This window comes from Juglans regia, chromosome 6 (genome assembly GCF_001411555.2).
Source record: "Juglans regia cultivar Chandler chromosome 6, Walnut 2.0, whole genome shotgun sequence".
Classification (NCBI taxonomy): domain Eukaryota; kingdom Viridiplantae; phylum Streptophyta; class Magnoliopsida; order Fagales; family Juglandaceae; genus Juglans; species Juglans regia.
The window spans coordinates 14,731,870-14,746,046 of NC_049906.1; the positions used below are offsets into that span (position 1 = coordinate 14,731,870).

Below are 14,177 nucleotides of genomic sequence, written 5' to 3' on the forward strand. Positions count from 1 at the left end.
GTATAAATTAGCCTTTGATGCTACGGGTGAGGAGGACATACAATATGTCCGCCACTTTGAGGAGGACGAAGGGAGATCGGGGTGGCCCACCAATTATGATTGGAATAATGTGTGGATTTTTGTAGAATTTCTTAGGCTTTTTTATCAAGTGACATGCACTATTTCTAGGTCTTTGTATGTAACATCTAATGAATATTGTCAATAAGGTTGTCAGGTGAAAGAGCGATTGGAAGAAATGTGCAAGGGTCTTGATTCTACTTTACGGATGATGGCATTGATCATGAGACTCAAGTATGAGAAGTATTAGGGAAACTTAAGTAGGATCAACATTTTCCTACCTGTAGCTATTGTTCTTGACCTGCGGTACAAAATTGATGGCATGGTGTATGACTCGGAAAGCGCTAACGTGAAGGGATGGGCAGATCAAATTGTGGTGAGGCTTAAGGACACCCTCAATAGATTGTATGATGAGTTCTCCACATTCAGGGGTTTTAATACAGTCGTTCCGCCATCCACCACATCTCCTCTTCCCCAAGTCGATAGGTCGAAGAAGCATAAATGGGGTATGAGGTTTGGTGATTCTCTTGAGTAGCGGAAGAATTTAGAAGGCAAATCGAACTTAGGGAGATACTTGTCAGTAGACATACAACCATGGGCGGAACAGTTTGATATCTTAGCTTGGTGGAAGGTAAATGTCGTCAAGTATCCTGTCTTTGGAGAAATAGCTTGTAACCTCAGAGTCAGCCTTTAGCACTAAGGGGTGCATATTGGATCTATTTCAAAGTTCATTATCTCCTATAACTATGGAGACTTTGATCAAAAGGAAGCCACTTTAGGTTCCTGAGGTGGTAGACTTTGCGAAGAGTTACAAGGAGAATGGTGTAGATCATCCTTGAAGTAGTAATCTCTCTTAATTCGTTATTCGTTATTTTGCTTTTGCCTATAATAGATTGTGTTATATTATTTGACAGACTTAATTTCAAATTCAGTTGTTGTACTGACAACTTCGGGAAAGGAGGCACCATTTCAATCTACATCGGCCACAATTTGACTTTGATACACCACCATTGGTTTGTTAACTTTGTTAGTTAATTCTTTGTAGTTTGTACATATTCTCATATTCTCATATTCACTTATTAATTATTTCATTAATCCATATTCTCACTTTTTTTCAAGTTTTATGATGTCACTTGCCACTTGGAGTAACATCTGATCATTTTGCTAATAAACTACATGCATTGTTCATGTTGTTACCTATATTTCATATTTTTTTAAAAATGTATTTCAATTCTTAAAACATTGTTATTCATTCAAAGTTATTATTTGAAATTTTGTAATATTTTTAGATTAATTTGTAATAGCTTTAGATTAATGTATAATAGTTTATAGTACTTGTAATAACTTAGAAATATTAGTTAGAACCTAGCAACTTTATTAGAGAACATTTAGTTTGATGCATTTAATTTTAATTCTAAGTCTTATGTATTAATCAAATCAGGTTTTAGGCCAAATTTGGCTCAAAAATGGATTTTGGGCCCATAAATAAGTTTTTGGCCCAATGGGTCAATGGGCCCATTGAGGCCCACCATGGGTCAAACTGGGGGCCCAATCCTCCCTTGGCATCCAGATGGGGGTGACGCATCCCTCCCTACTTAAAACACACGTAAATTCTCTCAAAACAATTTTAAAAAATCAAAATATAAGGACATGGTTTGAATTAAAACTTTTTATGGAGTTTTGAGAAATGAAAGAGAAAAATTTGAATATAAATAATATAGTAAAATTCTACTTAGCAGCCTACACCACACCTACTGAGGGAAAAAAATAAAAGGATAAAAATAAAGATCCATAGTAGCAAGTGTGTGGTGTAGAGATGCTAAGTAAAATAACTCAATATTATAAAGTTCAAAAATTGTTTGAATATAATTTTTTTAATATTATTTTTATTCTGAAGTTCATAAAAATTGTATTGATTTTTGTGTTTTGTTTTGAAATTTATAAAAGTTGTATTGGTTTTTGTTTTCAGTTTAAAAAAATTATTAGGTAATGATTAGATGAAAATTTGAAAATTTAAAATTGAAATATATTTTGTGTTTGAGTGATGTTTGAAAATGAAATTATAAGAAGTTTTGATAATTTTATGTCTCATCGAAGTGCTGCTAGAAATGCTTTTGAGGCCTCTCCTTGGTTGAGTTGGGTGGTCTTGAGTTGGCTTGTCTTTCCAAAGAGAATTCTTCTAATACTATCTCTTTCAATTGCTACACGTGCTCCCTCACTAGTGCACTACAAATTGCCAAAAACAAGAGGGTTTATGAGTGGTTGTTCATCAATGTTATGGACTATTAATTTATTTTGCAGGTACCAAACGTTGTCCATGGTTATATATAACAACAAATACTTAGAACTAGTGCTTTTCTTCTTCCTTCAGCCTAAGGGTGGGCTATATATGGACCTATGAGAAAATGGATCCAATTGGATTAGACGTTGCTGGTGTAGGTTTATTTGAGAAAAAGGTGCTTATATTTTCCTCCTCTGGTGGGATAGAGCCAATTTCAGAGTTTATCTTTGCTATCTTCCATAGAAGAAGTTTTTCTATGAGAAACTTGGTGTTAAGGTCGTGTTTGCGCACCTTTGGGCTGGGTTCCAGCAACTTAGGTCTTTGGGCTTTAACCTGCACACTTAAGCAAACATGGAGAATAGGGGGCCTTGGTGGTGGTCGGGGAGTCTCCGATGCTATAGTCAGTATACCTCATTGGTAGTTAGTGCGTAAGTTTAGAGGAATCAGATAGAGGTCTTCATACCTGGCGATAAGCTTTTATACTAGGTTTTTTGTGGGGATCACCCGTCCTTAACTCTAAGGAACCTATGTTCTTTCCATTATTCCTTTGTCTGAACCCTTTTAATGCAGCGTGGCTTCTAGGTCGGCATCATTAAATGTGGTGTAGAGTCTGGGAGGTGGCGCCATTAATAAGACATGACTCCCTAACTCACTTTATCCAACGAGTGTCTCTCATTGAGCCCCTCTATGCTTGTTGTCACGAGATTAAGGGTTCTCCATATTTCCATCTACTTGCCTACACATGTTTTCGAAGGTATGGTGCATCGAGATGGTGTCAAGACGGCGAGTCCCATCTCCCCTTGTTGTCCGCTTTCCCCATGTATGGGTTGCTTCAGGGGTGAGTTTTGCTCGCAGGTCGAGTATTTTGCAAAGGCCCACGGACTCCTCTCAGTGGAGGGTCGTTGGGCTTAGCTAGACTCTCTGACTTGCTTCCCTCGTGGCCCCTCGTGGGCTCGATGTATGGGGTCAATAGGGGGGGAGGGGAGGAAACCCCCTTACAGTTACCCCACCAATTGTCATCGGACTAGTTTAATGAGAATTTCTTCTAGCTTTCATAGTTATGCTTTGTATTTTCTTGTAGTCGCTGCAGTTATTGTCCTCTTCCCTAGAAATGGGCGGTCATTATTCTCCATGTTCTTCTGCTTGCCAGGTTTTATGCCCACGTGGCTTTTCTTGGTTTGAATGATGTTAGAAAAATGGTTCCCCTTCCAATTTTATTGGCACGTTTTCTGACAGTTATACTTCGCAGTTGATTGAGTTCCTCCAGTCCTCTCGGCATTGATGGTGTCAGGCTGCTCCTTCTCTCTAAGTTGTGTCGCACAATGCATGTCGTGGGATTCATGCATGTCGTGGGATTCGTGCATGTCCTGCCAGTTTCATGGGGTGTGTGCGTTCCTACGATCTTGGGGAGGCCAACCGTCGATGGGGTCTAGTTAAACCCCTTCTTCCGACGTCGGAACCCATTTTGTCTCCTCTCCCTTTCTCAGAGTTCTTCATGATTATTCTTTTTCTCTTCAAACCTTCTTCTGCGTGCGTCCCGTTCTCTAGTCTTCCATTTCCACATTCACATGTCTCCCAAGAACACTTCACGTCCCACCTCTAAAAGCCCAAAGCTGGCCAAGCTTCTTGGCTCTTCGCATGTTCTTGGGGGCCTAGATCCTTTCAAGGTTCGCACAATCTTTGAGATTCAAGGAGTTCTCGTGGCGTTCAGTCATGACTACTGGTGAGTTGGAGTGGCTGAAATCGACCTACAAGGTGCCTGGCATTATAGAGTTTGAGGTGACATCCCCCAACGAAGGTGCAGTGGACTCTGAAGGGTATGCTCGAAGGTGATCGTGTACCCTAACATGTTCTCTAGCGGCCTCAGGCTTCCTTTCTATCGTCCAGTTCGTGATGTGCTGGACTATCTGCAGTTGGCACCCCCCTAACTTCATCCAAATGTATGGAGGATTTTGGTATCGTGTTGCGTCATCTGGTGGCAGGCCCTGAAGGAGGTGGGTTTCAAGTACCCTGATCTCACCATGCGTGAGTTCCTTCTCACCCACAATCTTCTGAAGTAGAGTGGCAACACTTACAGTTTCAAATCCATTCAAGCATTGGCTCGTTTGGAGCCGACACTTTTTCTTCTTGTCCGATAAGGGATGAGAGTTCCCTGTTGGGCAGTCCAATCGAGGTGACTACCCCGTTCACTCCATTTGGGGAGTCGTGGGCGATGACAAGAGCACCTGACCCTCAATGACTCCTGAGGAAGTGAGTTAGATTAAGATCGTTTGTGCTTGGGTGAAAGCCCATCCGGAAGACATTTTTTCGGAGGCCCTATTAGATGAGGGCAACCTTCAACGATACTTGCCTCCCCTGGCTAGCATGTGTTTCGCCGAACAGACCATACCTATACAGGCGGCTAGGCCCTAGGTTCTTAGGCATTCCCCTAGGGCCCCAGCCCGCCAGTGGAGGGGAAGGAAGGGTAAGAAACCCAGGAGGGAATCTCCTACAAAAGTCGACTCCAAAGAGATGTCTGTCCCCCCTCTAGGGCAATCTTTGGCCACGGTGGTAGTTCAGCAACCAAACCCGAGGTCACCAAAGAATGTCGTGGTGACCATCGCCTCCTAATGTCGCCCCTTCTTCTTCTCTCCCATGTGGGGTGGGTGGTTCTGATCCTCCCTTGCACAGTACATGGAGGCTCTTGCAATTGTCTTCAAGGCTTCTTGCCCGACCCCTCCGAGCAACGTGGATGTTATGGAGCTTTCGCCTAGCGAGGAGTTGTTTTCTATGTAATTTTATGGGGTCCTTTTGGACCGTCCTATTAGGAAGTCCCAGATAGTTCCCTTGTCTCCCAACGTTGATCTCAAAATTGTTTCCTCGCCCTTGTTTGAGAGCTACCCTGCTGGGGGCAAAGATCTCCTCGACATGGTTTCAATCCCGGACTCTCCCATTGCCTATTCCCTTGAAGTTGAGGTTGCTTCGCCCGCACCTAGCTTGGAGGACGAAAGGGGTGATGACATGGAATCCGGGAGTGAGATAGCGAGGGTCGAGGGGGTTCTGGTGGACGCACTCGATACTGTGGTCGCGATGGCATTAGTGGAGGTCAGCAAAGCTTCGATTGTAGCTGCCGATGCCGGGACTCCACTGCCCTTCACTAACACCACCCCGACCTTGGCTTTGGCAGAAGTTGGAGCAGGGGCCTAAGTGGGCAAGGGTGGTGAGGTCCTAGCCACATTGCCAGATGTTGGTGCTCCTTTGGCCTTCACTGATACCATCACGACCTTGGTGTTGACCGGGACTGGTGCTGAGGCAGGGGTGATAGCAGCGAGGGAGCCTGAGGGAGCCCTCCTAGAGCTTGATACTAAGGTGCTGGTTGGTGAGACTCCAGCAGCTTCAATGGGCACAAAGGTTGGGGGCATTCGAGAATGTGCCGTGTGAGGTCCATGCCCTACAGGTGGCGATGGCAATGTGGTCAAGAGCATTTTTAATGAGAGTGGGGATGCTACCCCAAGGCCGGCGGTAAGTGAGGGCCGTCCTGCCTGTGTCCAGGACATGGCTAGGAGGCTTAGGGAGTTCTTCTCCAAGGTTGGCTGTCGACTCATCACACCTTCTTGTAAGCTTTCTTGGTGCATTTTCCTTTGTTAACTAACTTGAAATGTTCGTGGCATGGTGTGGGGTAGTTGGTGGCGTTCATTGTGGATGACTGGGAGGCACTAGAAGGTGGGAACTAGGCACTCCAATCTTTGGCTCAGTTGACCTTAAGTTGTGCCAAAGTGAAGAGGGAGAGAAAAGAGAAGTTTGAGGAAATTCTTGTCAAAGTGTAGTTTAGTATGCGGTGGATGTAGAAGAGGATATTCAAGCTTCGTCGATGAAAGGCCTAACTTAAGTCCGCCTTGGCGAGGTCCCAGGAGTCATTCGATCGCTAGCAGAGGGAGATAGAGTAGCTGCGAGCTGAGAACGTGAAATTGCTAAAACAACACGACTCCGACTCCCTGTCGTACAAGTGGTTGGAAGGGAGGTACGTGGAGGTCTCCAAGTCCTTGTAGAAAAAGAGGGGCTCTCTCAAGGCTAAAGACCAAAGAGTGAAGGCCTTGGAATTTGAGAAGCCCAAGGTTGGTTGATTGGGCAATGGTCGTCGATGAGGCCACCATCTCGGACTTGCACTCCTGGCTTGGTAGTGCCGAAGTTGACCTTCCTCGGCTACGTGTGGAGTTGTTGCACGTCCGCTTGGTTCTCGATGATGGCTGGAATTACAGCTACTTAGGGGGTTTGGAGAGAATGAGAGATCATGTGCTCTTGATTCCCCAAAGCAACTTGAGGGCACTGAAAGTGCAGGAACTCCCTTAGGACCTAGCGGCGCTGAAGCGTGGAGCCTTGATAGGGAAAGAGCTCATCTCGAGTTCACTCTCAGACCAACCCCACCAGTGACAATCATGCTAGCTAAACAACTCCCTATCCGTGTTGATGTATCTCTTCTTCTTCTGTTTGTAAAGTTAGACACATTATTTTCTTTTTTTGTAGGGTACACTGATCAAGTATCTCTAGATGTCCTTGCGGCCATTTTCTCACGCCTTGTATACGTTTAGTTCGTTAATAAAATTATCCATTTTCCTTTGTCATTTGCTCTGTACCTTCCTCAATGTTCTTTTTCCTTTGATTTTTCTTTTGTCGACTTTGTGGGCCTGATGTGAGGGATAAGTCAAATCCGGGGGATGGTGATACTTGGCTCTCTGGATTTCTCGTCGGCCTCGTAGACTAACGAGCCCGCGGAGAAATGCGGACACCTGGAATTGCGGCTATCTAGAGGGTTTGGAGAGATCGAGAGGTCACATGCTCCTGAATCCTTTGAGTGACTCAAGGGTATTGAGGGTGTAAGTTCTTTCTCTGGATCTAGCAGTGTTGGAGCGCGGGGCCTTGACAGGGAAGGAATTGATGCCAAGGATTCTCTTAGGTTACCTTTCTTGCGCGTACTCTGCCAGCTAGGCACTATCCTTTCTCATACCGATGTATTTCTTGGGTAGTGGAGAGAACGGGCCCATATTCCATGCAGAGAGAGGTCGGGATGCCTTATGCTGAGCCCCTCCTCTTTGATCTCCTTTTTTTTTTTTTTTGGGGAGAGTCACTACGTAGTTGGGAAGTCGTCTTGCTCTGGCTCCTCATTTGGTGGAGGAGTAGTTTGGCTAGGATTCTAAGGCACTACTTGTCTCTCGTTCCGCTGTTGGAGATGGCATTACATCGGGCAGTCGAAAGACTGCACCCACTCTATTGGAGGAGGGGTCGAGATGCCTTATGTCAAGCCCGCCCTTTTGGTCCCCTCAAGGAAGGAGTTTGCCGAATAGCTGGGAAAGTGGTCTCCTTTCCACTGCTGGGCGAGTAGGTTTTGTCCGATGTATTGCCGGACAATAAGTAAGTATAATTTATCCTTGATTTATGAGTGCGAGATTTTTAAACCTAGGTTGTCTTGTCAGAGATGTGAGGTATTAATCGCTTGGCATCCAGTTTGGCGAAGGAAGAGCGAGGCAAAGAGCCCGAGGTGTCGCTTGGTTGGCATTTCATCTTTGGAGATGGTGTGTAGTGTGTCGGTTAGTCGAAAGATTGAACCCACTCTCCACTAGAGGAGAGGTCAGGATGCCTTAGGCCAAGCCTGCCTTTTGGTTCCCCCTGGGGAGGTAAGTTGTCTGATAGTTGAGGAGCTGGTCCGCTCTTCACCGTGATGGGGCTGGGGTGAGTCGTTGTGTAGTTCGAGACTCAGACCGCTCCCAACCGTCGACATCGCAGGGAAGGTAAGTGTTGGGTCAGGCTGGCGCTGATCCCATTCTTTTTCGTGGCGGAGGTCAGAGTAAGTTGTTGAGCAGCCGAGGGGCTGGACCCGCTCTCCACTTCTGGAGAGTCGAGATGGCCTTAAGGAGCATCTCACCCTTTATCTCCAGTGAGGAGGTAAGTTTGTCCGCCAGTTTACTACTAGACCAGCTCCCTATGGTGAAGCTCACGGGGAAGATAACTGTCGAGCAAATGAGGGATGGCCCTCTCTCCATCGCGAGAAGGATAAAGCAGCCTCAGGCTTGACTCATCCCTTTGCTGCCTCACAGGGAGGTTAGTGTCTTATGACTAAGCAGCCAATCCGCTCTTCACCGTGATGGGGGCAGGGTAAGTTGTTTGGGGAGCTGAGAAGTTGGACTTGCTCTCCCCGCGAGGGAGGTTGAGCCGCCTGCCCGCCCTTTAGCCCTCATGGGGAGGTAAGTAGTCGGCAGTTTGGGACTAGACCCACTTTCGCTAGTTGAGATCACAAGGAAGGTAAGTGTTTGGTCAGGCTGGTGCTAATCCCACTCTTTGTCATGATGGAGGTCGGGGTAAGATGTCTAGAAGTTTGAGATTGGACCAGCTCCCGCCTGTTGACAATCGAGAGGAAGGTAATTATCAGGCAGCCAAAGGTTTGCCTACTCTCCACCGTGAAAAAAGTAGAGCAGCCTCTGGCATGACTCATACCTTTGATGGAGATTATAATGATGGAGATTACAATCGTGGCGATCACATTGGTGGAGATTTCGTTGATGGAGATTATGTTGATGGAGGTTATGCTGATAGAGATTACGTTGATGGAGATTTCATTGGCGAAAATTATGTTGGTGGAGATCACGTTGACGGAGATTATGTTGGTGGAGATTACGTCGATGGAGATTACGTCGATGGAGATTACGTTGATGGGTGAGACGTATTTTATCCCTGAAAAGTCACACTTTCATTAATGGAGTTTACACTATTGGTACGAAAGTGCAAGTTACATATCGCAAGGTTTTTTAGCAATAAAACTTCCGTAGGTGTTTGGCTTTTTGGTGTTGTGGTAGCGCGTTCCCTTAGGAGTCTCGGAGTCAGTAGAAGCCTGGGCGGTTGTTGGCGGTGACCACATAGTGGCCTTCCCATTGTGGGCCCAGCTTTCCATTGTCTCAGGTAGTTGTTCTCATCTGCTTCAGCACGAGGTCCCCGATTCTGAACACCCTTGGTCGCACGCATTTGTTGAAGCATCGCTCCGCTCTTCTTTTCTTGGCGACTGTTCTTACTTCTGCCTCAAGCTTGACCTCCTCTAGTAAGTCAAGTTGTTCTTTGGGCAGACCTTATTCAAGTCAGTGAAGTCAACACACATTCTCCACTTGTTGTTTTGTTTTTTCACTAACACCACGTTGGACAACTAGTTTGGGTAATGGGCCACTCGTATGAAGCCTGCCTCAAGTAGCCAATTGACTTCCGCCGCGATGGCAATATTCTTTTCTGCGCTGAGGTTTTGATGTTTTTGACTTACTCCCTTAGCCTTTGGGTCCACGCTCAGGTGGTGCTATATAATCTCTGGGCTGGTCCCACGCATGTCTTTATGACTCCAGGCGAAGACATCCCAGTGCACTGTGAGGAGCTGTTGCATGGGGCTCCTCATGTCGGGTGTCATCCCGCTGCCAATCCTGATGATAGCTTTTGGGTGGCTCGAGTTCAAGGGGATGAACTCCAACTGTTCGTTCGTCTCCTTCTTCTTGAGCCCCTACTCATCTCGGACCTACCCCTTCATCAGGATCTGCTCGGGAAGTGGACCACATGTACCTCAATGTTTTTGGGTTTCAACTCTCGCACGTGACACTCTTGTGCCATGACCTGCCTGTTTTTTCTTTCCTACTCTGCGACGCCTACTTCTCCTGTGTTCCCGGATCCCACGTGCCGGTTGTTGCTTGGTTCCGCCTCATTTTCTAGCTCGTTAGTGGCCACTTTGAGTGTCTCGTTTTCCTTCTAGGGGGTCTCCACCTCGGAAGTCAGTTTTCCCACCAGTTGTTCCATTGCGGTGAGCCTCACTTCCATGTTTGCTAACGTTATTTTTCCTATCCCCGAGTTGTTTGAGAACAGGTTGTCGCAGGTGCATGAAGAACACGTGAAGTCTATAGGGATCTTACAGACAGCACCACAGTTAACGTCGTGTTTCGCGCGCCTTTGGGCCGAGTTCCAGCAACTCAGGTCTTCGAGCTTTAACTTGCACACTTAAGCAAACACGGAGTATATGGGGCCTTGGTGGTGGCCGGGGAGTCTCCAATTCTAAAGTCAGTATATCTTCTTAGTAGTTCGTATTTAAGTTTAGAGGAATCAGAGAGAGTTTTCCGTACATGGGGATCGACTTGTTTACTAGGTTTCTTGTGGGGATCACCCATCCTTGACTCTGAGAAACCTATGTTCTTTCTACTATTCATTTGCCAGAACCCTTTTAATGTGGCGTGGCTTCTGGGGCGGTGTCATTAAATGCAGTGTAGAGTTTAGGGATGGCGCCATTAATGCGGCATGACTTCCTAGTTCACTTTATCCAACGGGCGTTTCCCGTTGAGACCCTCCATGCATGCTGTCAGGGGATCAATGGTTCTCTATATTTCCACCCGCCTGCCTGCACAGGTTCCTGAATGTAGGGTGTTAGTGGGGTGCTGTCAAAACTGCGAGTCTCATCTCCCCCTGTTGTCCGCTTTCCCCATGTATGGGTTACTTCGGAGGTGGGTTTTACTCGTGGGCCAAGTACTCTTTAGAGGCCCCCTGACTCCTCTTAGTGGAGGGTCATTGGGCTTGGCCGAGCTCTCTGACTTGCTTCCCTCGTGGCCCCCCGTGGACTTGATGTATGGGCCGATAGGGGGAAAAACTCCCCTTCCACTTGATGTAGGTACATTCAAGTGTAACACTTATTATAGTAATTAGTATGAAACTCGCACGATACACTGGTTGAAATAATTAAGGCTATGTTTAGATGCTGAGGTAATTTAAGATGATATGTGAATATTAGTGAATAATTTGTTAATGGAAGTCTGATCACTTACCAAACATAGCCTAAGTTGCTAGTATTATTTAGTAAAGCACTTGAGGTGAGAATTAAAAGGTTTTTTGTTTCCTCAATTATTTGAAAAGCAGAAGAAAACTATTTTTTCAATAATAGTATAGAGTGTTTTTTCTAACAAGAGGGGGGGGGGGAATTTAAGAAATCAAAAGGGTTTTGACAAAAAAATAAAAATAAAAAAATAAATAATAATATTTATGAAAATTGTTATTTGGCTCTGATAAGTGTGATTTTTATTACTCTTTAATTTATGAAAACTGTCAGTTTTGCTTCAATTCTATTGATTTTATTTTATTTCTATATATTTTTCTTTATTTTCTTGGATTTGAACGAATGAAAAGATTTAGTGCAAAGGGGGAGCATTTTGGTACAAAAGAGGAGATTACGGATCCAGACCAACGAGAGTCGACGAGATCTAAAGAGAGCAGAGGAGATTTAGGCGAGGAGACCCAACGACGACCAGAATTGGCGACAAGAGTTAGGCGATGAGTGAGATGTTTACCTCATGGGCGAGAAGACTTGGCGACAAGGCTCCGGGCGGTTAGATTGGCCGACCAGTCTAAACGACCAACTAAAAAGACAACCCAAACGATATCGTGGACAATAACTAGCAAAGGCAAGCAGCTTTACTGCTCAATAGGGTGGCAAGAGTAGTCTTTCATCTTGGTCAGGAACCTTACATCTTGGCCATTGGACGAGGAGATCAGTTATATTCAGCGCACACAACATCTACCTGGTGGGACCCCTTGAAGTTCTGCAATCAATCTCTGACCACCAAATCCTCCTGAACTCTGCAAATCAAGCCGCTTATTACTGAATCTTCCATTTTAGATAATTTTGTTATTCTTGGAATAATTTTCTTTTATGTTAATATCTATCTATAGAAACTATTTTCTAGATTTTTAGTCTAGATTGTAGCCGCATTTATCTTGTTTCTGAATTTGAATTTTGACATCTATTTAATCCCAGCTTGTGGGATGAATATGGAAGAGTCTGAGTTTTAGAGTCCAATAGTCCAGAGATTATTCTTTAAGGCTATGTTTGGATGTTGAGTTGAGCTCAGCTTAGTTGAGTTTTTTATGAATAATAGTGAGCTGAGTAGTGGAGAGAGTTATGTGAGGTTTATCTAAATTAAGTTTAAAGTGTATTTAAATGTTAAGATGAATTTTGTACTTTTTATGAGAAATTAAAAAAGGTTGTGGGTCCCATGTATAAATATGTTTTAAGTTGAAAAAGGTTGTGGGTCTCACGTGTAAGAAGGTTTTGATTTGGGATGAGTTTAGTAATTTGAGAGTTGGATGTTTGGATGTTAGACTCACCTTAAAGTTCGACTGAACTCTGCTGAACTCAGATGAGTTTGGAAACCAAACGCAGCGTAAGTTTCTTTCGAGGAGGCAGATCTGGAAGGTAGAGGAGAGAGCCGCATGCTTTATCAATCGACTCCAATGAAGAACATTAGTTTTATTATTTTTCTTTTCAATTTCATTATGCGCTAATTTTATTTTCTAAAGTTTTGATGTAGTCTAGCATTGAACATACAATTTATATTCTGAGTTATTTTTTTTTTTCATGATTCAGTGTTTATTCCTTATTCTTAATGCTTGCAATTTTCTAGATAATTATTATTCGATCTATTGAATCACAATGAGACCAAGGGGTGATTTTTTATTAGGGCTCTAGCATTAAGTATCATTATTTAAGCGAAAGTAAAGATACTTTATCGCGATTAATGTGATTTTTAAGAAAAATCTAAAGAACTTAATGAATCTCCAATCGTAGTAGAGATACTTTACCGCGATTAGTGTGATTTTTGAGATTTTGTGATTTGAGTACAAGGATGAACCCTAGAATCTTGATTTTGGGACTTTTCAATTTTCAGCTCGTATTTTATCAATTATTTTCTAATCTAATTTAATTTGTAGTTTAGTTTTATTAATCTCTTAGTTCCATTGCATACTAGATTAATTAAAGCTTAATTAGAACTTAAATAATTTCAATTTTATTATTTAATTTTCAGATTAATTAAGATTGTTTAGTTTAGTTGATTTTTTTATTGTTAATTTCAATTTATTAGTCTTTTATATTTCATTTCGACACTCAAAAATCTAAAAATATGAATCTAGTCCACGACTAGTGCCCTTTTCATTCTTGTTGCACTCTTCCATTCATTGCACATACCATCATTTTTATTTTGTCTTTGTAAATATTTTCACCATTTTAAACGAGTTTGATTTTAAGTAACTTTTCATGAGGAGACGATCTAGGAATTATTCATAATTATTACTCGACATCCTCCTGCACTTGGAATAGCCTTTATATTGCTCATTTTTGAGTGAGCAGCATGGTGCAACAAGCCCAATTTAGTGGATCACCACTTGATAATCTCAATATTCATTTGGCGATGTTCTTGAAAATTTGTGATGCAGTAAAGATTAATGGTGTTACTAAAGACAACATTAGACTAAGATTATTTCCTTTCTCTTTGAGGGACAAGGCAAGAGGTTGGCTACAATCTCTACAGTCGGGAAGCATCACTAGCTGGCAGGATATGGCTGAAACGTTTCTTACTAAATTCTTCCCACTTGCAAAAACAGCCCAACTCAGGAGTAAAATTAGTCAATTCAAACAAAATGATTTTAAGTCACTCTATGAAGCGTGGGAAATGTATAAAGATTTGATTCGACGCTGCCCTCAACATGGATTGCCAGGTTGGTTGCAAGTTCAGATGTTCTACAATGGGTTAAATGGGCAAACTTGGACCATAGTTGATACCGCTTCTGGTGGACCTTTGATGTCAAAGACAGCTGAGGGTGCTACCTATCTTTTGGAAAAAATCGCCTCAAACAACTATCAATGGCCAACTGAAAGAACTATGGCTAAGAAAGTTGTTGGGATTTATGACTTAGAGCCATTAGCAGCCCTTTCAGCTCAAGTTGCTACTCTATCCCATCAGATTTCAGCTTTGACAACCCAAAAAATACTACAAAGAGCAGAATATGTTGCAGCTAC

General features: G+C 43.5%; 1 non-coding gene across 1 annotated transcript; it reads right to left on the reverse strand.

Annotated features, from left to right (window-relative positions):
* Positions 1-13,764: 13,764 nt before the first annotated feature.
* Positions 13,765-13,871, reverse strand: LOC118348822. The gene has a single exon (XR_004801829.1). It is a non-coding gene; the product is annotated as a small nucleolar RNA R71 (small nucleolar RNA).
* Between the last annotated feature and the right edge of the window lie 306 nt (positions 13,872-14,177).